Below are 25,800 nucleotides of genomic sequence, written 5' to 3' on the forward strand. Positions count from 1 at the left end.
TCCTTCCTCAGCTCGAGCACCAACAGGTATCATCGCCTGTGCTAACGCACAACGAACTCATCAGCATTGGTCGTCCTCTGATGCCAATTGCTCAGGATGCTTCATGGGCTGATCGCCCACAAGAGGAAGAAGACTTTGAGGCTCAGCCAACTCCAACTCCACAGGCATCGCCAGCGTTGCACAGGCTTCGCAAAGGACCAAGGCCTCCAGTCTCTGCGTCTGAAGCTAAAGCTGCTGAAGACATTCCGGCTGCATCAGCCGATGAAGAAGAAGCCCCACAAGCTGCTACTCCCCTGTCCCACCAAGAAGCGGTTCTCGAGGAGAACGTGACTGTGACTGACCCTCCAGCTCGTCAAGTGGAGGTTGAAAATCTTGAGGCTGCCACCACCAACACCAATGAAGCCACTGACGTTGTCATGGCTGAAGCTAATGTGGAGCCCTCACCAACAAAAGCACCAGAAGTCAGCGAAGCCACTGATCCCACTGCCTCTATTCCTGCGCCTGCTACAGTCCTTAGTTCGACTATCATGTTGAGCACATGCCTCAGGTACAGAAGCCAATCCCAAGATTGTCCAGGTTCCCAGGTCCTGCATCAGCACCTGGATCTTTCAATATCAATGGCTTCAAAGCAGAAAACACTTTCTTCAATAGCTCCAGGAACCCCTACTCAAGGGAAAGAATATCATCTGATCGGTTTGGAGCTATCCGCAGCGAAGCTATTACTCCTGCATTCTTTACAATCAAGGTCGCATCTTCCCACACAAGCGTCTTGACATTGAAGCAATAGCTGGTCTGCCCTGTCTGGAAGAAGCTCTGGATTGCTTCAAAGAGGTTGGATTGCTGCCATTTGTCACCGATCAAGAGCATTGGAATGAAGAGTTGCTGCTACAATTCTATTCCACACTTCACATCCGCGGGTATAACAGAGATCCGAAGACTTGGGTCCTGGAGTTGATGACAGGAAATGTTCATCACGAAGCCAAATCCTTTGACATCATTGAGCTCACTGGTCTACCCACTCCTGGCGATCTCTACGAATCTGGCTGTCAACTTCACAGTGAAGCTGTGGAGAGCATCTTTCAGAAGCCTGAACCTAACATGAGTCAGATGCTCAGTATGATGAAGCCATTGCCCCAAGATGATGCATATCCCAAAGAGTTCTTTGTTGAAGACCTTGAGTATCTGCCAAGGACTATTTATCACATCATAAGGCGAACTCTCTGGCCCATCAAAGGACACTCTCCACATGCCAAGCTGGAAGGTGCAATGAAGACTTTGGTCTTCTATATTCTTCATGGCAAATGCTTCAATGCACAGGACTTCTTCATTCGCCAACTTGCTGCATCAGGCTCTGATCTTTTTGGCTTGAAGTTCTACGCCCCATGGGTAATGCGGCTGATCAAACTTCACTCCGCTATCTCATATCAGCCATCTGCTCGCAATCATCGGATCTTTCTGCCTGATGTGGATATGTCTATTGAAGCCATCTATCCTGAGCCTGCCAAGGAACCTCTAAGTCTTCATAATGCAGAGCATCAAAGTTTTTCTCAGAACATTGAAGGAGTTGAAGCAGTCACTCGTGTGTATCCTTTGGCTGGCACTACACGTGCACCGCATCCTGCTCTCACTGAAGCCACTGATAGTACAATTGCCCAACGACCCAAGAAGCGCACTCGTGTTCTCAATGACCAAGAGCTTCTTGTGGCTCTTCATCAGAAACAGGATAGGTGTCGGTGTCAAAACCGGCGGATCTCGGGTAGGGGGTCCCGAACTGTGCGTCTAGGCCGGATGGTAACAGGAGGCAGGGAACACTTTGTTTTACCCAGGTTCGGGCCCTCTCGATGGAGGTAATACCCTACTCCTGCTTGATTAATATTGATGATATGGGTAGTACAAGAGTAGATCTACCACGAGATCAAGGAGGCTAAACCCTAGAAGCTAGCCTATGGTATGATTGTTGTGTATGGAGTTGATTGCCTACATACTACAACCCTCCGGTTTATATAAACACCGGATAGGGTTAGGGTCACATAAAGTCGGTTACAATGGTAGGAGATCTTGAATATATGCATCGCCAAGCTTGCCTTCCACGCCAAGGAAAGTCCCATCTGGACACGGGACGAAGTCTTCAATCTTGTATCTTCATAGTCCAGGAGTCCGGCTGAAGGTATAGTCCGGCTACCCGAACACCCCCTAATCCAGGACTCCCTCAGTAGCCCCTGAACCAGGCTTCAATGATGGCGAGTCCGGCACGCAAATTGTCTTTGGCATTGCAAGGCGGGTTCCTCCTCCAAGTCCTTCATAGAAGATTGTAAACACCAAGAGTAGTGTCTGGCTCTGCAAAATAAGTTTCCACATATTGCCATAGAGAGAATAATATTGACACAAATCAAATCTGCCGACGTATTCTGCAGTGCGTCATCACACTATGGCTAAGCCCTTTACTCGAATCGTTTTTACTTTTCCACCTCAGCATGTTTTGCGAGGCGGTTTCCTTGGCACGTCTTGTCAAAGTAGAGATCGTGTACCCCCCTTTTACGGGATTCTCATCAATACGGATGTGGGTAACCCAATCGTGCCCGTTAGCATGTTTTCTTGATTAAAGGCGAGTCCCAAACGGTTACGGGGAGGGCTCCTGGTATTCAACCTCTTATAAAGAGACCAAGGCCTTACTCCTTTTTCCAATCTCAAACGAGTTCACCCGTCGCCTCGAGTTCCAACACCCTAGGCTCCAAATTCCAGGCGCTTCGGACCTTCGACAATGTCCGGTTCCGACCTTCAAGGCCGATGGATGCCCTCTTCCGTCACGGAGGAGGACGTGCTAAAGTTGAGAGAGGCTAAGTTCTTGACCGTCGAAATTCCGCATAGGTTGCCTGCTTAAAGGCAGGCTATTCCTAGTCCCCAGCCCGGTGAGAGCATAGTGTTCATGCCTCACTTCCTTCGGGGGTTAGGCTTCCTGATGGATCCCTTCGTGAGGGGGTTGCTATTTTATTATGGGCTGGAATTTCATGACTTAGCCCCAGAGTCCATCCTCCACATTTCCTCATTCATCGTTGTGTGTGAAGCGTTCCTCCGTGTTACTCCTCACTTCGGATTATGGCTCAAGACTTTTGGATTGGAGCCGAAGATGGTCGGGGGACGGCACGCAGAGTGCGGAGGCGCTGTCATAAGTAAGAATGCTGATGCTCCATGGCCCGAGGGCTCCTTTCAAGAGGAGCTCGGCTTGTGGCAACGAGAATGGCTCTATATCACCGCTCCCAGGAGCGCCAAGTGGGCGGCGTCTCCTGCCTTTCGCTCGGGTCCCCCATCACGGCTAGCGTCATGGGTCAACAAAGGATTAGATTGGGGTTTTCCCAAAGACGTGCCCCTATTATAGGGCCGAATTAAGGATCTCTTGGAAGGAGACCTCAGTTTGGTCAAGGTGACGCAGGTCATGCTGATTCGCCGAATATTGCCCGGCAAACGCCGCCCCCTTCGCTTGTGGGAGTTTAATCCGGAGGGACCGCGAGCTCTCCAGAATTTTACGGGCGCAACGCCCGCGGAGATGTATAGAATGTTCTTCGGATCACAAGAGATGTGTCCGGATTTAACCGAGGACGCAGGCCTAAGATGCAATCGCCCGGATACTCAAGTAAGCAACCCTGTGCCCGGACCTTCTATCCGTATAATTGTCATAAACTTGCCCCTAAAAGAGCCGTCCTTTTAAACAGGAGTGGATAGTGAAGGCAAAGCTGATCAGGTGTCCGGCTCCCCTTCCTGAAATCAGGCCGGATCCCGTGCTAGTCAGGATGCTGGAGATAATGCCTTTGGAGGGGGAGGACAAGGAAGCTACGGCCTCCTCGAAGGAGGCTGCCCTGAAGGGAGGAACCGGCAATTCCTCTCCTAAGGGGAAGAAGAGAGCCGCCTCTGACGACCCGGAAACCATGGCCTCGAAACAGGGGAGAAAATCCTCGTCAGAGGGTCCGACGCCGGGGAGTTCCTCGACCGGACTACACCCTCAAGGGGATCAGCCCTCCAGCAAGCCGTAAGTAGAGAGAGGTTTTCCTTTTGAGGGATGAGAGAAATCCTTGATTTATATCTGAGAAGATTAACCGAAATTTTACCTTGTAGCTCGGACCTCAGCCCTTCTCAGCAGAGCTCGTCTTCGGGGGATCTTCTTCCGGAGATGATGGAGAGTGGGACGCCTCCCCCTGCCGTACCGCCTAGCGAGGCGGGCGACCCTGAGGTGTCGTCGCGGAGGGTTTCTCTGAATCTGGCAGGGGCGGAAGATAGCTATGTGGCCTCCCAAGGCTCTCCGTGTCCGGCCTTCGAAGGAGGCCATAGGACAAGTCCGGCACCGTCTGGTGCTCGGCCGGAGGAGCTGAAAATTCTACTGGGGTGAGCTTCTATCTCAGAGGAGCACCGTGCATTGATGGGCACGGTGATTGAAAGGATTTCATCCGCAGAAAGCGGATTGCATGAGGCCGTCAAAAGTTTACTGACGGGTTTTGAGGTACGTTAGATAATGTACACTTTTGTCAGTTGCGCATAAGTAAGATGCGCCCTGTATAGATAGTAGCCCCTGAGACTCTGCGCGTTGTCAAGAAATGACGGCACGCAGAGGATCATAATCCCAGGTCTAAGATGTCACCTTTGAATGTAGGTGGCGAGTTGTCCGGAATCAAGCCGAACTCATGATGTGGCCGAACTAAAGCGGCAACTGGACGTGTCAGACGCCGACATCGCGCTTGTCAACAGGCGGCTTGATGAGGCTCAAGATATGTAATTCTTCGGGTGGCATCATGTAAGAGGAGCTTCATGTCAGTGTCTTACAATGTGTATGCTTGACACAGATGGTACGGCCGCCGTGGAGAATCTTAGGGCAGAACTTGCCCGAGCTAAGGAGCAAGCCAGAAAAAGCGATGCGGCTGCCGAGAAGGCCCTTGAAGAGCTGAAAGCCGAACAGGCTGCTCACTGCCGAAGCAAAGAAGAAATGGCCGAGATGGCTGAGAAGTTAAAGAGCGCTGCAGACCGTTGCAAACTTCTTGAGAAAGAAGACCGGGCGAGACAGACGGACTTAGAGAAGGCCGTTGCCGATGCCGAGGATGCTCGCTCTGCGATGAAAGCTGCAAGGGAGGAGCTGCGTCAGGCCGAACAGATTGCGGCTGGAAAGCCCTTTATGCTGCGGAGGAAGTTTTGTGATGCGAAGTTTCCTCCGTTGGACCGGATGTGGAGTGTGGAGGATACCTATCTGGATTTGGCAGCGAGTGCTGCTGATGCAACCGAACACTTTCGAGATCAGAAAGATCGCGAAGTGGAAAAGCTTTTCTGGTCACAGTTTCACAATCCAGAGCGTCCACTGGCAGTGGATGATCGTTTGGCTCAATGGGACGAACTGAATAGGTTGTCTAGACTCACCATGAAGTACGTCATGGGTCACCTGTGGCCGGGGAGATCGGAGCCGAAGAGTTACTTCAGCTTGGTGCAGCAATTCCTTGACGCGGTGCCGCGTATAAATGCAATGAAGAGGTGCCGCGTATAGAGGGCGCTAGGATGGCTCTTGCCCGTGTTAAGACATACTGGGCAGAGATGGAGACCACCATTGTTGCGTCCCGAGATTCGGACAAAAGCCGAGTATCCTCCGAGCACTATTTTCAGGAAGTTCTTGAAGGCGCTCGTATAATAGAGACGCAGTGCTCAAAAGATGCTATGTTATGATAGCATATGTAATTATAAAGTAATATTTTGATAAACTGTAGTGGCCTTTTTATACTTGTGCCTCCAAGTATTGGGAACACCTCCTATGCGACCGTTTTAAGATATATATATATATATATATATATATATATATATATATATATATATATATATATATATATATATATATATAATCTGAAAGATGGCAGTCGTTGGCTTCAGCCCCCACGCACATAGTGCGGGGGTGCTCGCAGAAGACGCATTTTCACACTTAACCCAACGTCTTGGTCCTACAAAGGAGGTGATAGCGCAGCGGGCCAGGCAACCGGACTATAATGCTTTAACACTTTCACTTAGCCATAGGTGTTTGACAATGAGACTCTTTAGGTAGCTCCTTGGTGGCAACTGCGCTCGTCCAAATATGGGGGGCGTGTGTGCCTGACCGGGAAGCGGCCCGTCGTTAAAGCGGAGGAATCCGATAGATTCCGATAGGTCATCGAGTGGCTGACCAGTCTCACGCTACATCATGACAGCCAGTTTTCGGCTTTCTCTACTGAGGTGCTTGCCCGGCCGAACCGGGGGCACAATCGCAGTAGTTCTCCTGGTGCTACCTTAGCCAATAGAGCGGAACATAAGGTAGCCGAACTCAGGAGCCGGGCAACCCAACATTTGACCAAAGACATGATTCGGAGCTGATGCATATAATGCCAAAACTCGCGACGCTGAACACTCCCTAAGGTCTTCGGTCTTTATGAGTGCGGGCGAAACAACACTCTTTATTTAAAAAGCCCCTAGTGTCCAGGTACGTGCAAAAATTCTGACGTGGCCACATGCCAAGACGCTAGCCTCCTCCTTGGTTATATCAGAAAGAAAAAACCAGGGGATGTGTAGCAACAAGAGACAGTAAAAAAGGTTTACGCAGGGTCTTAATCTAAAAAGGATCCTTTAGGACGGGTCCCTACTGCACGTCTGCACCTGTGTCTCCGTTGTGCCGTATCCTGGATGGGCGCCGCACGACGTTCATCTGTAAAAGAGAGGAACTGAGTTGAAAATGGGTCATGCCGAAAAAAGTTTAAAATAAACAAAGTATAAAGTAAGATATGTTGAGCTTTATTGTCTCTTATTGTATATGAGTGGAGCCCCTAGTGCGGGGGTATATGGCTTCTAGGCCTGCATCAATGATAATTTTGCACCGAACTCGTCTATCCGCGTTCGTGGTCTTTAATGACCTACTTCGAAGTTTTCTGGCCGGTGAGGCCGTTTTGCTGTGGGGCTGTCAAAGCGGCCGCACAGTCCTCCGCTTGGGGAGGCGCACTTTAGTGCTTCCCCTTCAAAGAGATGATGCCTCGTTGACCGGGCATCTTAAGCTTAAGAGATGCATAATGCGGTATTGCGTTAAAGCGAGCGAAAGCTTCGCGTCCCAGTAGTGCTTGATAGCGACTTGAGAACGGGACGATGTGGAAGATCAGCTTTTCGCGGCGGAGGTTATCGGCCGAGCCGAATATGACTTCGAGCCGGAGAAAACCCATACAATGGGTGTCCGGACCAGGTATTACCCCTTGAAAGGAGGTTTTGCTGCGGCGGATTCTTGCTGGGTTTATCCCCATGTGTTGGATTGTATCCTGATATATCAGGTTTAGTCCGCTGCCGCCATCCATAAGGACATTTGAAAACTGGAGTCCGCCAACTATTGGATCGAGTATCAAGGCAGTCCAGCCTACATTCTTGATATTCCTAGAATAATCTAGCTAATCAAAGATGATCGGTTTTGACAACCAGTGGCGGGACCCTTTGGGGATGGGCCGTGTGGTGCGTACCTTTACGAGCGCCGCACGTTTTGTTATGTGAAGTAAGTTTACTGTTTTTACTTCTTGTGGGAAGCTCTTTTGTTTCCTGGTGCTCTGCTTTTGGGGTTCGTCCTCGTCTTCGCTTGGTGTGTCGAGCCCCTTGTGTTCGGCATTTAGTCTGCCGGATTGTTTGAAAACCCAACAGTCTCTGTGGGTATGGTTAGCAGGCTTCCCAGGAGTACTGTGTATCTGACATATCCTATCCAGGATTTTATTTAGGTTGGATGGATCGTCCCTGTTATCCTGGGGGGCAATTTTTCCTGTTTTTGTCGTGAGCCTTTGAATCCGGCATTGACTGTCGTGCTCTTTGGACTTTTGTCCTTAGTCCAGCGATGGTCCTTGTTGCATCGCGGTTTTCCGTTTCCATCCCTAGTTTTGGATGTACTTGGGTCGCTGGGGCTGCACCTTGCCAACCAGCTGTCCTCCCCTGCACAAAAGCGGATCATGAGGCTTGTTAGTGCGGCCATTGTTCTTGGCTTTTCTTGGCCGAGGTGTCTGGCGAGCCATTCGTCTCGGACATCATGCCTGAAAGCTGCTAAGGCTTCGGCGTCCGGACAGTCGACTATCTAATTCTTTTTAGTGAGGAATCTATTCCAGAACTGCCGAGCTGATTCTCCGGGTTGTTGAGTTATGTGACTAGGATCGTCTGCATCCGGGGGGCGGACATAGGTCCCTTGAAAGTTTGCTCGGAAAGCATCCTCGAGCTCTTCCCAGCTTCCAATTGTGTTTTCGGGAAGGCTTTTAAGCCAATGCCGGGCTGGCCCTTTAAGCTTAAGGGGTAGATATTTTATGGCGTGGAGATCATCTCCTCTAGCCATGTGTATGTGGAGGATATAATCCTCGATCCAAACTCCAGGGTCTATTGTTCCATCATATGCCTCTATGTTTATGGGTTTGAATCCCTCTGGGAATTCATAGTCCAGAACCTCATCGGTGAAACATAGGGGATGTGCGGCGCCCCTGTATTTGGGTGTGCCGGATTCTGATGATGGCTTCATGGCATTGCTTACGAGAGCTTGCTTTCTTGGCCCGTAAATGAACCTGACTGGGCCGTGATGCGAATCCTTAAGTGGGTCGCATGCCGATTTAGGTGCGGCGCGGCTTGCCGCTTTATGGGGTCGTCTATCCAACCGTGTGGCTCTTTTATTTTTTGAATGCGAGGGCTCTAGGGCCTCTTCGTCAAATTTAGGCAGTAGCTTTCTTTTCGGATAGCTTTTAGTGCGGCGATTGTCACCGTACTTATCTGTGGTATTGATTACTTTGCTCCATCTAATCCGGAGTGCATCTTCCGCTGTTTTTAGCTTCCGCTTCTGCTTTTTTAGGATGCGTACAGTTGCAACGAGCCTCTCATGGAGATTCTTCTGCTCCAGAGGTTTATTTGGCGTGAGGTCGTCCGGAATGCCATTTTCGCTGGAGGAGGGATGTTCGGTTTCTCTATCCGTGTTGCCCTGTTCGGACGGTTGCTCTAAGGCCTGCTCGTCGTCTACCGGCTCGTCCTGCTCTATGGCTGGGTTTTTGTCGAGGCGGGGCTTGGGTCGGTGTTTACGCCGACGCTTTGATTGCTTTTCGGGGGGTCGATCTCCCGTCCCATCCCCTTTTTCCTCATTGTCCTTTCCTTTAGGGGTATCCACCTTGTACACATCGTGAGATGAGGTGGCTGTCCAATGCTCTATGGGCATTGGTTCGTCGGTATCTCCTGCATCGTCATCCATGTTGTCGATGTCTCCGGAGTTGAAGTTGAGCACGTCGTTTAAATTGTCGACAGTGGCTACCAAGTGGGTGGTGGGTGGGCTTTGAATTTCTTCATCGTCCATATCCCATCCTCGCTGACCGTAGTTCGGTCGGGGCTCTCCTGATAAGGAGAGAGTCTTGAGGGAGTTCAGGATATCGCCACAAGGCGAGTGCTGAAAGATGTCTGCGGCGGTGAACTCCATTATCGGCGCCCAATCAGATTCGATTGGCAGGGGTGCGTGGGGTTCGGAGTCCGGAGACGAGTCCGGATCCTCGGAGTCACGGGTAGTGAAGAGTGCGGGGCTAGCGTTCGGCTCGATCGGTTTCAGGATCGCAGCCCCTGAGGTGACGTCCAACCGTTCATCCTCGATTGGCGCAATAGGCTCCGAGTTAGGGGTCGGAACCGATGCATATGCAGCCTCCAAGGCGCTGTTCAGTGGCAGAGCTATATCATGCCTATCGAGACAGTGCGGCGCGCTTGGCTGTGGCTCGAACCCGTCGAAGATCAAGTCTCCGCGGATGTCGGCCGTGTAGTTTAAACTTCCAAACCTGACCTGATGGCCAGGTGCGTAGCTTTCGATTTGCTCCAGGTGGCCGAGCGAATTGGCCCGCAGAGCGAAGCTGCCAAAGACGAAGATCTGTCCGGGGAGAAAAGTCTCACCCTGGATCGTATCATTGTTGATGATTAAAGGAGCCATCGGGCCTAAGGGCGACGACATAGAGGAACTCTCAATGAAAGCACCAATGTCGGTGTCAAAACCGGCGGATCTCGGGTAGGGGGTCCCGAACTGTGCGTCTAGGCCGGATGGTAACAGGAGGCAGGGAACACTTTGTTTTACCCAGGTTCGGGCCCTCTCGATGGAGGTAATACCCTACTCCTGCTTGATTAATATTGATGATATGGTTAGTACAAGAGTAGATCTACCACGAGATCAAGGAGGCTAAACCCTAGAAGCTAGCCTATGGTATGATTGTTGTGTATGGAGTTGATTGCCTACGGACTACAACCCTCCGGTTTATATAGACACCGGATAGGGTTAGGGTTGCATAAAGTCCGTTACAATGGTAGGAGATCTTGAATATCCGCATCGCCAAGCTTGCCTTCCACGCCAAGGAAAGTCCCATCCGGACACGGGACGAAGTCTTCAATCTTGTATCTTCATAGTCCAGGAGTCCGGCTGAAGGTATAGTCCGGCTACCCGAACACCCCCTAATCTAGGACTCCCTCAATAGACATCATGATTGGCTGAAGCATCAAATACAAAGCCTCTTGGTGGATGTTAATCGCATTCGCAATCTTGCCACCAAGAATGCCTTTGTTGCCCATGAAACCTCTCGACGCACATGGAAAGGGCTGACGCTGATGTGTTCTGAAGATGATCTTAAAGAGGATGGCTTCTCTGAACGCTTCAAGTTTGACTCCACACCTCCTCGAAGGGCAGTGATGCGAGGAACTACATCTCTTGAAGACTCTGAGTTCTCTTCCTCTGCTGCAACTGTGAATGCCAGAGTGATCGAGGATGACGACGATGCTACTTCACCGCCACCTCCTTCAGCACGCTTCGACACTGCTCCAAGTTCTTCTGCACCGCCGAACACCACCCACGACCCTGTGGCTTCACCTACTCTTCATGGGAACGAGTAGATGCTCTATGTCTTCAAACCTTTTTGGTCCTTACTGACAAAAGGGGGAGAAGCATATAAGTTTGATAGTCTTCAAGCGGGTCCATATGGGTGGGTGCTTTATACTTTTTGCTTCGTGTTTACAACTCTCGTTTGCTTTGATACAGTTGGTTCTTTGAGTTGTAACACTTAAACTCGATGGCCGTCTGCTACTTATTTGCCACCTCGTGATGCGATGATAAATTCCGCATGTGCGACGATAAATTCCGCACTTAGATCATTTTGCAGACGTCCATTTTCCATTATGCATGTCATTATCTTCACATACCTTCACATGCATAGTGGATTGTCATCATAAGTTGAAGAGGATCTCCACAAGCACAACCTGCCATGTGCATTTGCATTCCAAAAGCAAATTACTTATATGCACATCTTCAGGGGGAGCCCTTGCAACTTATGAAGACAATTCCTTATCCTTTACAATTTCACATATTATATTCCCCGTTGAAAACTTCAACTAGTTTGTCATCAATCACCAAAAAGGGGGAGATTGTAAGTGCATCTAGTGCCACCCCTAGTTGGTTTTGGAGAATTGACGACAAACCTAGTTGAGGGACTAATGTGTTTGTGAGAATTGCAGGATAACACAGGTAGAAGTCCCTCATTGATTCGGTTTTCCTACCAGAGATGACCCCTAAAAATGTATGAAGACATTGATGTCAAAGGTGGTATATGAAGATATTCACATTGAAGACTATGACAAGAGAAGACATCGCATGAAGCCTATGGAGCTCGAAGACTTAGATCTTTCGTAGTTCTTTTTCTTCTTTGTTGAGTCATAGGAACCACCATACTGTTAAGTGGGGTCCAAGAGAACCAGTCAGAATGACTGAAGTGATGCTTAACCAAAACCTATTTCTTCGAGTGAAGACTATGAGAGCGAATCTTGTCCAGAGTCGGACAAGTCAGCTTTTCTTGTAGCCCAAGTAAAGTTGCCGTGTGAGTTTGAAATCTGACCGTCGGAACATGTGTCAGTTCCTTAGTGACCCAGGGTCATTTCGGACAAATCAGGTCGGGTTGCCTAGTGGCTATAAATAGCCCACCCCCTACAACCATAAACTGTTGGCTGCTCAGAGTTAGAGTACGGCTTTTGTCATTTGAGAGCAACCCACCTCGAAGCCTTTGAGAGAGACTTCCTTGCGAGGATAAAGCCCTAACCACCCAGAGCCAAAGAGAATTAGGCATCACTTAAGTCTTCTTGTCTGTGTGATCTGAAGACTTATTACACTTGAGGACTGTGAATCCTCCAGCCGGTTAGGCGTCGCGTTCTGAGCATCCAAGCGACATTGTGGATCGCCGGTGAACGAAGTCTGTGAAGGTTTGGGAGTCTACCTTGAAGACTTACCAGAGTGATTGGGCGAGGTCTGTGTGACCTTAGCTCAAGGGGAATATGGTGAGGACTGGGTGTCCTGAGCTGCGTGTTTAGGACTGGGTGTCCGGGACTTTGTGTCCTCAGGTTTAAATACCTAGCCGCCCTAACCAGACGTACAGTTGTCACAGCAACTGGAACTGGTCCAACAAATCATTGTCTTCAACGAGTCACTGGTTTCATCCTTCCCTTCCCTTTACTTACTGTTACTCCTTGTGAAGTCATTATATGTTTGCACTATCTTTTGTCTTCACTGAGTGACTGCGTGTTCTGTTTGGCTTCATAACATCTTCCTACCTGATCCTTACTACATTGCTACTATTAGTCATTGTGCTCTCACTCCATTGAATACTTGACTATGGTTTGCCTAGTGTAGTCTACCTTCCGCTGCATGGTAATAGGTTTATTTCTATTGGTTGTCTTCGAAACTTCCACGTTTTGAAGACTTTCATAAAAATCGCCTATTCACCCCCCTCTAGTCGATATAACGCACTTTCAGTATGCTTGTTTGTTTGTCTATGATAGAATACCCGGAGTGCGCCGCTTGTTACTTCGAATCGCTAGGTTTCCCGGATCATCAGCAAGGCAAGTAACACTTTGATCATATCTTTCCTACTACCCAGTTTTATTGCATTAGATCAATCCTCACACATTGCATGATTAGGATCTAATTAAATTGTGGGATGGGAAGTAGTTGAGGTAGTACCTATTACCTGTTTATTATCAAACCTTTGGGAGTTACTTCTATGTTTGCTTATTATGACATGCTATGCTAGTAGACGTGGATTGGGTGAGTGATATCCATGACATATGTGAGTTTGGTTAATTAATGGTTTATCTAAGGTGGCAACTTAAACACACATCTGGGTGGATTGAGGCACCTGGGTATTCCAGGACTTGCCTGTTTTCTTTTGGACTGCCACCCAGGCTCAAAGGGATCATGAGATTATTCATGCTAGAAACTTCTGTGTGCAGCCACAAGCTATTATGGGCTCTAGCATAGTTGACTAAGTCGTGCGAACTCTTACAATGGTAGACTAGCAGATGTAGGGGATGTAGGTGGTATGGTCTACCCGATCGTAAGGTGCTAGCGCTTCTGAAAGACTATGTCTCGGTCATCCGTCTTCTCAAACACCTTGTAGTGCGAGAAACCAAACGGAGGCGATCGAGTCTTGTGGGGAAAAGTGCGCAAACCTCTGCAGAGTGTAATAAACTAATCATGAATAGCCATGTCCCCGGTTATGGACATCTTGAGTATCTAGTACCTGGATTTTCATGTGAATCTCAACTTGTTACTCTAAATTAATTTTGTTGGGTTTTGTTTAATGATGATGCTTAATTGGGATTGAGAATGTTGTCAACCATTCTCAATGTTTAACAACTACCATGATAGATAAATAAATTTTATTCCTTTGAAGTAGGGAAAATTTGGCTTTACGCAAAACTGTAACCATAGAGCTTTCCACTAGCCAAATATGCATATAGTATAGCTGTTTCATTCGATTGCTCTCTATGTGTTACATTGCCAGCATATTCCATGTGCTGACACGTTTCGGGCTGCAACATTAATGTTGCAGACTTTTCAGATGACGATTAAGGAGTTTTTAGGTCGTGGTTCTATACTCAGTGATGTCGTTGGAGTTGATGGACTCACTTATCTTCCAAGCCTTCCACTGTTATCGTATTTAGATGGCCTTAAGCCATATTTATTGTAATAAGTTCTCTTTTGAGACACTCGATGTAATAAGTGTGTGATTGCTACTCTGTTATAAATCCTCCGAGTACTATGTGGTGTCAGCATTACTGATCCAGGGATGAAACCGAAGCACAGAGATCAGACTGTTTGAGGTCTGGTCGCTACACAATCCAACTGAGCCAAGTACCGAACGTACGGCACCTCCGTGTTCAGTACACGTTCAGCACAATGACGTCCATCGAGCTCTTGATCCAGTAGATGGTCGAGGGAGAGTTCCTTCAGCATGACAACGTGGCGACAGTGTTGGTAATGTGATCTGCGCAGGGCTTCGCCTAAGCACTATGACAATATGACTGAGGTGGTAAACTGTGGAGGGGGGCACTGCACACGGCTAAGAAATAACTATTGTGTCTTTGGGGTGCCCCCTGGCCAATATAAAGGAGGGGGGAGACAGGACGGCGGCCAGGAGGGGCGTGCCATGGGGGGAGTCCTACTTGGACTCCTAGTCCAAGTAGGATTCCCCCGCCCCTTTTCCTTTCTTCCATCGGAGGGAATAGGAAGCAGAGGGAGAGGGAAAGGGAAGGGGGGGTGCCGCCCCCTCCTCCTTGTCCTATTCGGACTCCCAAGGAGGGGGCGCAAGGCCACCCCCCGCGGGCTTCCCTCTCTCTCCCTTAGGCCCATGTTGGCCCAATACTTCCCCGCGGGGTTCCGGTAACCCCTCGGTACTCCAGAAAAATACCCGAATCACTCGGAACCATTCCGATGTCCGAATACTACCTTCCAATATATGAATATTTACCTCTCGACCATTTCGAGACTCCTCGTCATGTCCGTGATCTCATCTGGGACTCCGAACAAACTCCGGTCACCAAAACACATAACTCATAATACAAATCGTCATCGAACGTTAAGCGTGCGGACCCTACGGGTTCGAGAACTATGTAGACATGACCGAGACACATCTCCGGTCAATAACCAATAGCGGAACCTGGACAGTCATATTGGCTCCTACATGTTCTACGAAGATCTTTATCGGTCAAACCGCATAAAAACATACGTTATTCCCTTTGTCATCAGTATGTTACTTGCCCGAGATTCGATCGTCGGTATCCTCATACCTAGTTCAATCTCGTTACTGGCAAGTCTCTTTACTCATTCCATAATGCATCATCCCGTAACCAACCCATTAGTCACATTTCTTGCAAGGCTTATTGTGATATGCATTACCAAGAGGGCCCAGAGATACCTCTCTGATACACGGTGTGATAAATCCTAATCTCGATCTATGCCAACTCAACAAACACCATCGAAGACACCTGTAGAGCATGTTTATAATCACCCAGTTACGTTGTGACGTTTCATAGCACACAAGGTGTTCCTCCGGTATTCGGGAGTTGCATAATCTCATAGTCAAAGGAACATGTATAAGTCATGAAGAAAGCAATAACAATAAAAATAAACGATCATTATGCTAAGATAACGGATGGGTCTTGTCCATCACATCATTCTCTATTGATGTGATCCCGTTCATCAAATGACAGCACATGTTTATGGTTAGGAAACTTAACCATCTTTGATTAACGAGCTAGTCAAGTAGAGGCATACTAGGGACATTCTGTTTGTCTATGTATTCACACATGTACTAAGTTTCCGGTTAATACAATTCTAGCATGAATAATAAACATTTATCATGATATAAGGAAATATAATAACAACTTTGTTATTGCCTCTAGGGCATATTTCCTTCAGTCTTCCACTTGCACTAGAGTCAATAATCTAGATTACATAGTAATGATTCTAACAACCATGGAGTCTTGGTGCTGATCATGTTTTGCTCGTGGAAGAGGCTTAGTCAACGGGTCTGCAACATTCAGATCTGTATGTATCTTGCAAATATCTATGTCTTCCTCGACTTGATCGCGGATGGAATTGAAGCGTCTCTTTATGTGTTTGGTTCTCTTGTGAAATCTGGATTCCTTCGCCAAGGCAATTGGTCCAGTATTGTCACAAAAGATTTTCATTGGACCCGATGCACTAGGTATTACACCTAGATCAGATATGAACTCCTTCATCCAGACTCCTTGATTTGCTGCTTCTAAGCAGCTATGTACTCCGCTTCACACGTAGATCATGTCACGACGCTCTGCTTGGAACTGCACCAACTTACAGCTCCACCATTCAATATAAATACGTATCCGGTTTGTGACTTAGAGTCATCTAGATCAGTGTCAAAGCTTGCATCGACGTAACCATTTACGACAAGCTCATTGTCACCTCCATAAACGAGAAACATATCATTAATCCTTTTGAGGTATTTCAGGATGTTCTTGACCGCTGTCTAGTGATCCACTCCTGGATTACTTTGGTACCTTCCTGCTAAACTTATAGCAAGGCACATATCAGGTCTGATACACATCATTGCATACATGACAGAACCTATGGCTGAGGCATAGGAATGACCTTCATTTTCTCTCTATCTTCTGCAGTGGTCAGGCATTGAGTCTGACTCAACTTCACACCTTGTAACACAGGCAAGAACCATTTCTTTGACTAATCCATTTGAACTTCTTCAAAACTTTATCAAGGTATGTGCTTTGTAAAATTCCAATTAAGTGTCTTGATCTCTCTCTATAGATCTCGATGCCCAACATATAAGCAGCTTCACCGAGGTCTTTCATTGAAAAATTCTTATTCAAGTATCCTTCTATGCTATCCAGAAATTCTGTATTATTTCCAATCAACAATATGTCATCCACATATAATATTAGAAATTCTACAGAGCTCCCACTCACTTTCTTGTAAATACAGGCTTCTCCAAAAATCTGCATAAAACCATATGCTTTGATCACACTATCAAAGCGTATATTCCAACTCCGAGAGGATTGCACCACTCCATAAGTGGATCGCTGGAGCTTGCACACTTTGTTAGCACCTTTAGGATCGACAAAACCTTTTGTTTGCATCATATACAACTCTACTTTAAGAAATCCATTAAGGAATGCAGTTTTGACATCCATTTGCCAAATTTCATAATCATAAAATGCGGCAGTTGTTAGCATGATTCGGACAGACTTAAGCATCGCTACAGGTGAGAAGGTCTCATCATAGTCAACTCCTTGAACTTGTCGAAAACCTTTTGCAATAAGTCGAGCTTTGTAGACAGTAACATTACCGTCAGCGTCGGTCTTCTTCTTGAAGATCCATTTATTCTCTATTGCTTGCCAATCATCGGGCAAGTCAACCAAAGTCCACACTTTGTTCTCATACATGGATCCCATCTCAGATTTCATGGCCTCAAGCCATTTCGCGGAATCTGGGCTCATCATCGCTTCTTCATAGTTCGTAGGTTCGTCATGGTCTATTAACATGACCTCCAAAACAGGATTACCGTACCACTCTGGTGCGGATTGTACTCTTGGAGGTAGATGAGGAGCATAGCTAGCATCTAGTCAGATTCGGTGATGCAATCAACCTTGAGGAATCACTGGATTCACTACTGACTGACCGACGGTGCACAATGTTGTAAAGCTAAGCAGGCAGCACGATTGCGGTACTGCCTCTGCTCTGCATCCCAAAGGAATTGGAATTGTGACCCCGCCAGAGCAGAGCACCTCATGGTGGCAAAATTTCATGTTTTGACCCTTTTCTGAAAGTTACTCAAGATCTGACCCTTGTTTGTAAAAAATTGGGATCTAGCCATTTTGCTACCGCCAGGGTCCAGGGCGGTAGGGTATAACAGCCTACCACCAGGGTCCTTGCAAGTAGGAAACACCCCTACCGCCAAACAGGTTGGCGGTAGGGTGTAACAGCTTACCGCCAGGGTCTGATACGTCTCCAACGTATCTATAATTTTTGATTGCTCCATGCTATATTATCTACTGTTTTGGGCAATATTGGGCTTTATTTTCCACTTTTATATTATTTTTGGGACTAACCTATTAACCGGAGGCCCAGCCCAGATTTGTTGTTTTATGCCTATTTCAGTGTTTCGAAGAAAAGGAATATCAAACGGAGTCAAAACGGAACGAAATCAACTAGAGAAGTTATTTTTGGAAGGAAACCTACCGGATAGACTTGGACCCTAGGTTAGAAGATGAAGGAGGAGCTCACGAGGGTAGGGGGCGCGCCCACCCCCCTGGGGCGCGCCCCCCTGCCTCGTGGCCCCCCTTTGGTCCACCGACATACCTCTTTCACCCATATATACCTACGTAACCTAAAACTTCCAGAACAGAGATTAGATCGGGAGTTCCACCTCTAGAAGCCTCTGTAGCCACCGAAAGGCAATCTAGACCCGTTCTGGCACCCTGCCGGAGGGGGAATTCCTCTCCGGTGGCCATCTTCATCATCCCGGTGCTCTCCATGACGAGGAGGGAGTAGTTCCCCCTCGGGGCTGAGGGTATGTACCAGTAGCTATGTGTTTGATCTCTCTCTCTCTCTCGTGTTCTTGATTTGGCTCGATCTTGATGTATCGCGAGCTTTGCTATTATAGTTGGATCTTATGTTTCTCCTCCCCCTCTACTCTCTTGTAATGAATTTAGTTTCCCCTTTGAAGTAATCTTATCGGAATGAGTCTTTAAAGATTTGAGAACACTTGATGTATGTCTTGCCGTGCGTATCTGTGATGACAATGGGATACCACGTGATTCACTTGATGTATGTTTTGGTGATCAACTTGCGGGTTCCGCCAATGAACCTATGCATAGGGGTTGGCACACGTTTTCGTCATGATTCTCCGGTAGAACTTTGGGGCACTCTTTGAGGTCCTTTGTGTTGGTTGAATAGATGAATCTGAGATTGTCTGATGCATATTGTATAATCATGCCCACGGATACTTGAGGTGACATTGGAGTATCTAGGTGACATTAGGGTTTTGATTGATTTGTGTCTTAAGGTGTTATTCTGGTACGAACTCTAGGGCTGTTTGTGACACTTATAGGAATAGCCCAACGTATTGATTGGAAAGAATAACTTTGAGGTGGTTTCGTACCCTACCATAATCTCTTCGTTCGTTCTCCGCTATTAGTGACTTTGGAGTGACTCTTTGTTGAATGTTGAGGGATAGTTATGTGATCCAATTATGTTATTATTGTTGAGAGGACTTGCACTAGTGAAAGTATGAACCCTAGGCCTTGTTTCAACGCATTGCAATACCGTTTACGCTCACTTTTATCATTAGTTACCTTGCTGTTTTTATAATTTCAGATTACAAATACCCACATCTACCATCCATATACCGCTTGTATCACCATCTCTTCGCCGAACTAGTGCACCTATACAATTTACCATTGTATTGGGTGTGTTGGGGACACAAGAGACTCTTTGTTATTTGGTTGCAGGGTTGCTTGAGATAGACCATATTCATCCTACGCCTCCTACGGATTGATAAACCTTAGGTCATCCACTTGAGGGAAATTTGCTACTGTCCTACAAACCTCTGCACTTGGAGGCCCAACAACGTCTACAAGAAGAAGGTTGTGTAGTTGACATCAAGCTCTTTTCTGGCGCCGTTGCCGGGGAGGTGAGTGCTTGAAGGTATATCTTTAGATCTTGCAATCGAGTCTTTTAGTTTCTTGTTTCATCACTAGTTTAGTTTATAAAAGAAAACTATAAAAATGGAATTGAGCTTGTCTCATACGCTTCAGCTTTTTAATATCTTTCGCGAGTATGATGGAAAGGATAATTGTGCTCAAGTGCTAGAAGAAGAAATCTATAAAATGTTTTGCACTAAATATTTGAATGATGAGCATGATTGCAATGTTGTTAGTATGAATTCTTTGAATATCCATGATGCTAATGATATGCAAAGCCACAAGCTTGGGGAAGCTATGTTTGATGAAGATGATATTTTTTGTCCCCCAAGCTTTGATGAGCAAATTTACTATGATGAAAGCATGCCTCCTATCTATGATGATTATTGTGATGACACATATACTTTAAATAATAATGATAACCATGAAACTTGTCATCTTGATCTTAATTTTCAAACACATGATAGTTATTTTGTTGAGTTTGCTCCCACTATTATTCATGAGAAGAAATTTGCTTATATGGAGAGTAGTAAAATTTCTATGCTTGTAGAATGTTTTATGTGATAGTTATATTGTTGAATTCATTCATGATGCTATGAAAATTATTATGAGGGAGGAACATACGCTTGTAGGAATTGCAATAATATCAAGTTTCCTCTCTATGTGCTTAAAATTTTGAAGTTATGCTTGTTTTACCTTCCTATGCAAGTTGATTCTTGTTCCCATAAGTTGTTTGCTCACAAAATCCCTATGCATAGGAAGTGGGTTAGGCTTAAATGTGCTATTCATATTATTCATGATGCTCTCTCTATATTTCAATTCTTATCTTTTATGTGAGCATCATTGACATCATCATGCCTAGCTAGGGGCGTTAAACGATAGCGCTTGTTGGGAGGCAACCCAATTTTATTTTTGTTCCTTGCTTTTTTTCCTGTTTAGTAATAAATAATTCATCTAGCCTCTGTTTAGATGTGGTTTTATGTGTTTAATTAGTGTTTGTGCCAAGTAGAACCTTTGGGAAGACTTGGGGAAAGTCTTGTTGATCATGCTGTCAAAAACAGAAACTTTAGCGCTCACGAGAATTGCTGCCATTTTTATTTGGAGAGTGATATTTAGTTAATTATTTTTGCATATGATTAATAGATAAATTCCTCAGGTGCAGAAATTTATTTGAGAATTTTATGACTTCCAGAAGTATACGTTTGATCCAGATTACTACAGACTGTTCTGTTTTTGACAGATTCTGTTTTTCATGTGTTGTTTACTTATTTTGATGAATCTATGGCTAGTAAAATAGTTTATAAACCATAGAGAAGTTGTAATACAGTAGGTTTAACACCAATATAAATAAAGAATTAGTTCATTACCGTACCTTGAAGTGGTGGTTTATTTTCTTATACTAACGGAGCTTACGAGTTTTCTGTTAAGTTTTGTGTTGTGAAGTTTTCAAGTTTTGGGTAAGGATTCGATGGAGTATGGAATAAGGAGTGGCAAGAGCCTAAGCTTGGGTATGCCAGAGGAACCCCAAGGTAATATTCAAGGATAACCAAGAGCCTAAGCTTGGGGATGCCCCGGAAGGCATCCCCTCTTTCGTCTTCGTTCATCGGTAACTTTACTTGGAGCTATATTTTTATTCGCCACATGATATGTGTTTTGCTTGGAGCATCAATTTATTTTGATAGGATTTGCTTGCTGTTATTTAGAACAATGTTTTGCATCTTTTATTTCAATAAAAGTGGCATTGATAGCCTTTACTATGCCTATGTTACAAGTATACATATTGCTGTTTGAAAACAGAAAGTTCACCGCTGTTGCAATAATTCCCTAGAAAAGTCAGAATGTGATAAAATATTGAAACCTTTTGCATATTAAGATATGATAAATTTACTACAGTGGGAATTTTATTTCATATTTTTTGGATTTAGGGAAGTATGGATGTTGCAGCATTCTTTACAGACTATCCTGTTTAGGCAGATTACTGTTACGTTTGCGTTGTTTGCATATGTTTGCTTCTTTAATGATTATATTTGATGATAGGACTATTAAATATGCAGAGACATTTAGTATGAAATGTTGAATAATAATTTTAGTGATTTGCTACAGTAGAGTATGATAAGGTTTTGGCAATGGTTTATACTAACTTATCTCACGGGTCCTTGTTGAGTTTTGTGTGGATGAAGCTTTTGAGATTTAGGGAGACCGTGATATGAGAGGAATTAAGGAGACACAAAACCTCAAGCTTGGGGATGCCCAAGGCACCCCAAGATAATATTTCAATAAGTCTCAAGTGTCTAAGCTTGGGGATGCCCGGTTGGCATCCCACCTTTCTTCTTCAACAACTATCGGTTAGTATCGGTTGATCCTAAGTTTTTGCTTCTTCACATGATGTTTGCCATTCTTAGAATGTCATTTTATTTTGCTTTGCTTTGCTGTTTGAATAGAATACCAAGATCTGAAATTATTAAATGTTAAAGAGTCTTCACATAGTTGCATAATTATTCGACTACTCATTGATCTTCACTTATATCTTTCGGAGTAGTTTGTCATTTGCTCTAGTGCTTCACTTATATATTTTAGAGCATGGTGGTAGTTTTATTTTGAAGAAATAGATGAACTCTCATGCTTCACTTATATTATTTTGACAGTCTTAAATAGCATGGTAATTTTCTTAAAATCCTAATATGCTAGGTATTCAAGAATAATAAAATTCTCTTATGAGTGTGTTGAATACTATGAGAAGTTTGGTACTTGATAATTGTTTTGAGATATGGAGATGGTGATATTAGAGTCATGCTAGTTGAGTAGTTGTGAATTTGAGAAATGCTTGTGTTGAAGTTTGTGATTCCCGTAGCATGCACGTATGGTGAACCGTTATGTGATGAAGTCGGAGCATGATTTATTTATTGATTGTCCTCCTTATGAGTGGCGGTCGGGGACGAGCGATGGTCTTTTCCTACCAATCTATCCCCCTAGGAGCATGCGCGTAATACTTTGCTTTGATAACTTGTAGATTTTTGCAATAAGTATATGAGTTCTTTATGACTAATGTTGAGTCCATGGATTATACGCACTCTCACCCTTCCACCCTTGCTAGCCTCTCTAGTACCGCACACCTTTCGCCGGTATCATACACCCACCAAATACCTTCCTCAAAACAGCCACCATACCTACCTATTATGGAATTTCCATAGCCATTCCGAGATATATTGCCATGTAACTTTCCACCGTGCCGTTATTATGACATGCTTCATCATTGTCATATTGCTTGCATGATCATGTAGTTGACATCATATTTGTGGCAAAGCCACCGTTCATAATTCTTTCATACATGTCACTCATGCATCATTGCACATCCCGGTACACCGCCGGAGGCATTCATATAGAGTCATATCTTGTTCTAAGTATCGAGTTGTAATTCTTGAGTTGTAAGTAAATAAAAGTGTGATGATCATCATTATTTGAGCATTGTCCCAGTGAGGAAAGGATGATGGAGACTATGATTCCCCCACAAGTCGGGATGAGACTCCGGACGAAAAAAGAGAGGCCAAAGAAGCCCCAAAAAAGAGGTCAAAGAAGCCCAAAACAAAGAGGCCATAAAAGAAGAGAAGGCCCAAATAAAAAAAATAAAAAAATAAAAAAAATGAGAGAAAAAGAGAGAAGGGACAATGCTACTATCCTTTTACCACATTTGTGCTTCAAAGTAGCACCATGATCTTCATGATAGAGAGTCTCCTATGTTGTCACTTTCATATACTAGTGGGAATTTTACATTATAGAACTTGGCTTGTATATTCCAATGATGGGCTTCCTCAAAATGCCCTAGGTCTTCGTGAGCAAGCAAGTTGGATGCGCACCCACTAGTTTCTTTTGTTGAGCTTTCATACACTTATAGCTCTAGTGCATCCGTTGCATGGCAATCCCTACTCACTCACATTGATATCTATTTATGGGCATCTCCATAGCCCGTTGATACGCCTAGTTGATGTGAGACTATCTTCTCCCTTTTTGTCTTCTCCACAACCACCATTCTATTCCACCTATAGTGCTATGTCCATGGCTCAAGCTCATGTATTGCGTGAAGATTGAAAAAGTTTGAGAACAACAAAAGTATGAAACAATTGCTTGGCTTGTCATCGGGGTTGTGCATGATTTAAATATTTTGTGTGGTGAAGATGGAGCATAGCCAGACTATATGATTTTGTAGGGATAACTTCCTTTGGCCATGTTATTTGAGAAGACATAATTGCTTTATTAGTATGCTTGAAGTATTATTATTTTTGTGTCAATATGAACTTTTGTCTTGAATCTTATGGATCTGAATATTCATGCCACAATTAAGAAGAATTACATTGAAATCATGCCAACTAGCATTTCACATCAAAAATTATCTTTTTTTATCATTTACCTACTCGAGGACGAGCAGGAATTAAGCTTGGGGATGCTTGATACGTCTCCAACGTATCTATAATTTTTGATTGCTCCATGCTATATTATCTACTGTTTTGGGCAATATTGGGCTTTATTTTCCATTTTTATATTATTTTTGGGACTAACCTATTAACCGGAGGCCCAGCCCAGATTTGCTGTTTTATGCCTATCTCAGTGTTTCGAAGAAAAGGAATATCAAACGAAGTCGAAACGGAATGAAATCAACTGGAGAAGTTATTTTTGTAAGGAAACCTACCGGATAGACTTGGACCCTACGTCAGAAGATGAAGGAGGAGCTCACGAGGGTAGGGGCGCGCCCCCCTGCCTCGTGGCCCCCCCTTCGGTCCACCGACGTACCTCTTTCACCCATATATACCTACGTAACCTAAAACTTTCAGAACAGAGATTAGATCGGGAGTTCCTCCGCCAGAAGCCTCTGTAGCCACCGAAAGCCAATCTAGACCTGTTCTGGCACCCTGCCGGAGGGGGAATTCCTCTCCGGTGGCCATCTTCATCATCCCGGTGCTCTCCATGACGAGGAGGGAGTAGTTCTCCCTCGGGGCTGAGGGTATGTACCAGTAGCTATGTGTTTGATCTCTCTCTCGTGTTCTTGATTTGGCACGATCTTGATGTATCGCGAGCTTTGCTATTATAGTTGGATCTTATGTTTCTCCTCCCCCTCTACTCTCTTGTAATGAATTGAGTTTCCCCTTTGAAGTAATCTTATCGGATTGAGTCTTTAAAGATTTGAGAGCACTTGATGTATGTCTTGCCTTGCGTATCTGTGGTGACAATGGGATACCACGTGATTCACTTGATATATGTTTTGGTGATCAACTTGCGGGTTCCGCCCATGAATCTATGCATAGGGGTTGGCACACGTTTTCGTCGTGATTCTCCGGTAGAACTTTGGGGCACTCTTTAAGGTCCTTTGTGTTGGTTGAATAGATGAATCTGAGATTGTGTGATGCATATCGTATAATCATGCCCACAGATACTTGAGGTGACATTGGAGTATCTAGGTGACATTAGGGTTTTGATTGATTTGTGTCTTAAGGTGTTATTCTAGTACGAACTCTAGGGCTGTTTGTGACACTTATAGGAATAGCCCAATGGATTGATTGAAAAGAATAATTTTGAGGTGGTTTCGTACCCTATCATAATCTCTTCGTTCGTTCTCCGCTATTAGTGACTTTGGAGTGACTCTTTGTTGAATGTTGAGGGATAGTTATGTGATCCAATTATGTTATTATTGTTGAGAGGACTTGCACTAGTGAAAGTATGAACCCTAGGCCTTGTTTCAACGCATTGCAATACCGTTTACACTCACTTTTATCATTAGTTACCTTGCTGTTTTTATAATTTCAGATTACAAATACCCATATCTACCATTCATATACCACTTGTATCACCATCTCTTCGCCGAACTAGTGCACTTATACAATTTACCATTGTATTGGGTGTGTTGGGGACACAAGAGACTCTTTGTTATTTGGTTGCAGGGTTGCTTGAGAGAGACCATCTTCATCCTACGCCTCCTACGGATTGATAAACCTTAGGTCATCCACTTGAGGGAAATTTGCTACTGTCCTACAAACCTCTGCACTTGAAAGCCCAACAATGTTTACAAGAAGAAGGTTGTGTAGTAGACATCAGGGTCCTTGCAGGTAGGAAACACCCCTACCGCCAAACAGGCTGGCGGTAGGCTGTACAACCCTACCGTCTCGGTGCCCGGCGGTAAGTGTGGACACGCACAATGTTTCATACTTAGAATTTTTTTGCGGTAGGGCATGCAACCCTACCGCCAGGGGCCTTGACAGTAGGGTGTTATACCGTACCACC

Source organism: Triticum dicoccoides, chromosome 3A (genome assembly GCF_002162155.2).
Source record: "Triticum dicoccoides isolate Atlit2015 ecotype Zavitan chromosome 3A, WEW_v2.0, whole genome shotgun sequence".
Classification (NCBI taxonomy): domain Eukaryota; kingdom Viridiplantae; phylum Streptophyta; class Magnoliopsida; order Poales; family Poaceae; genus Triticum; species Triticum dicoccoides.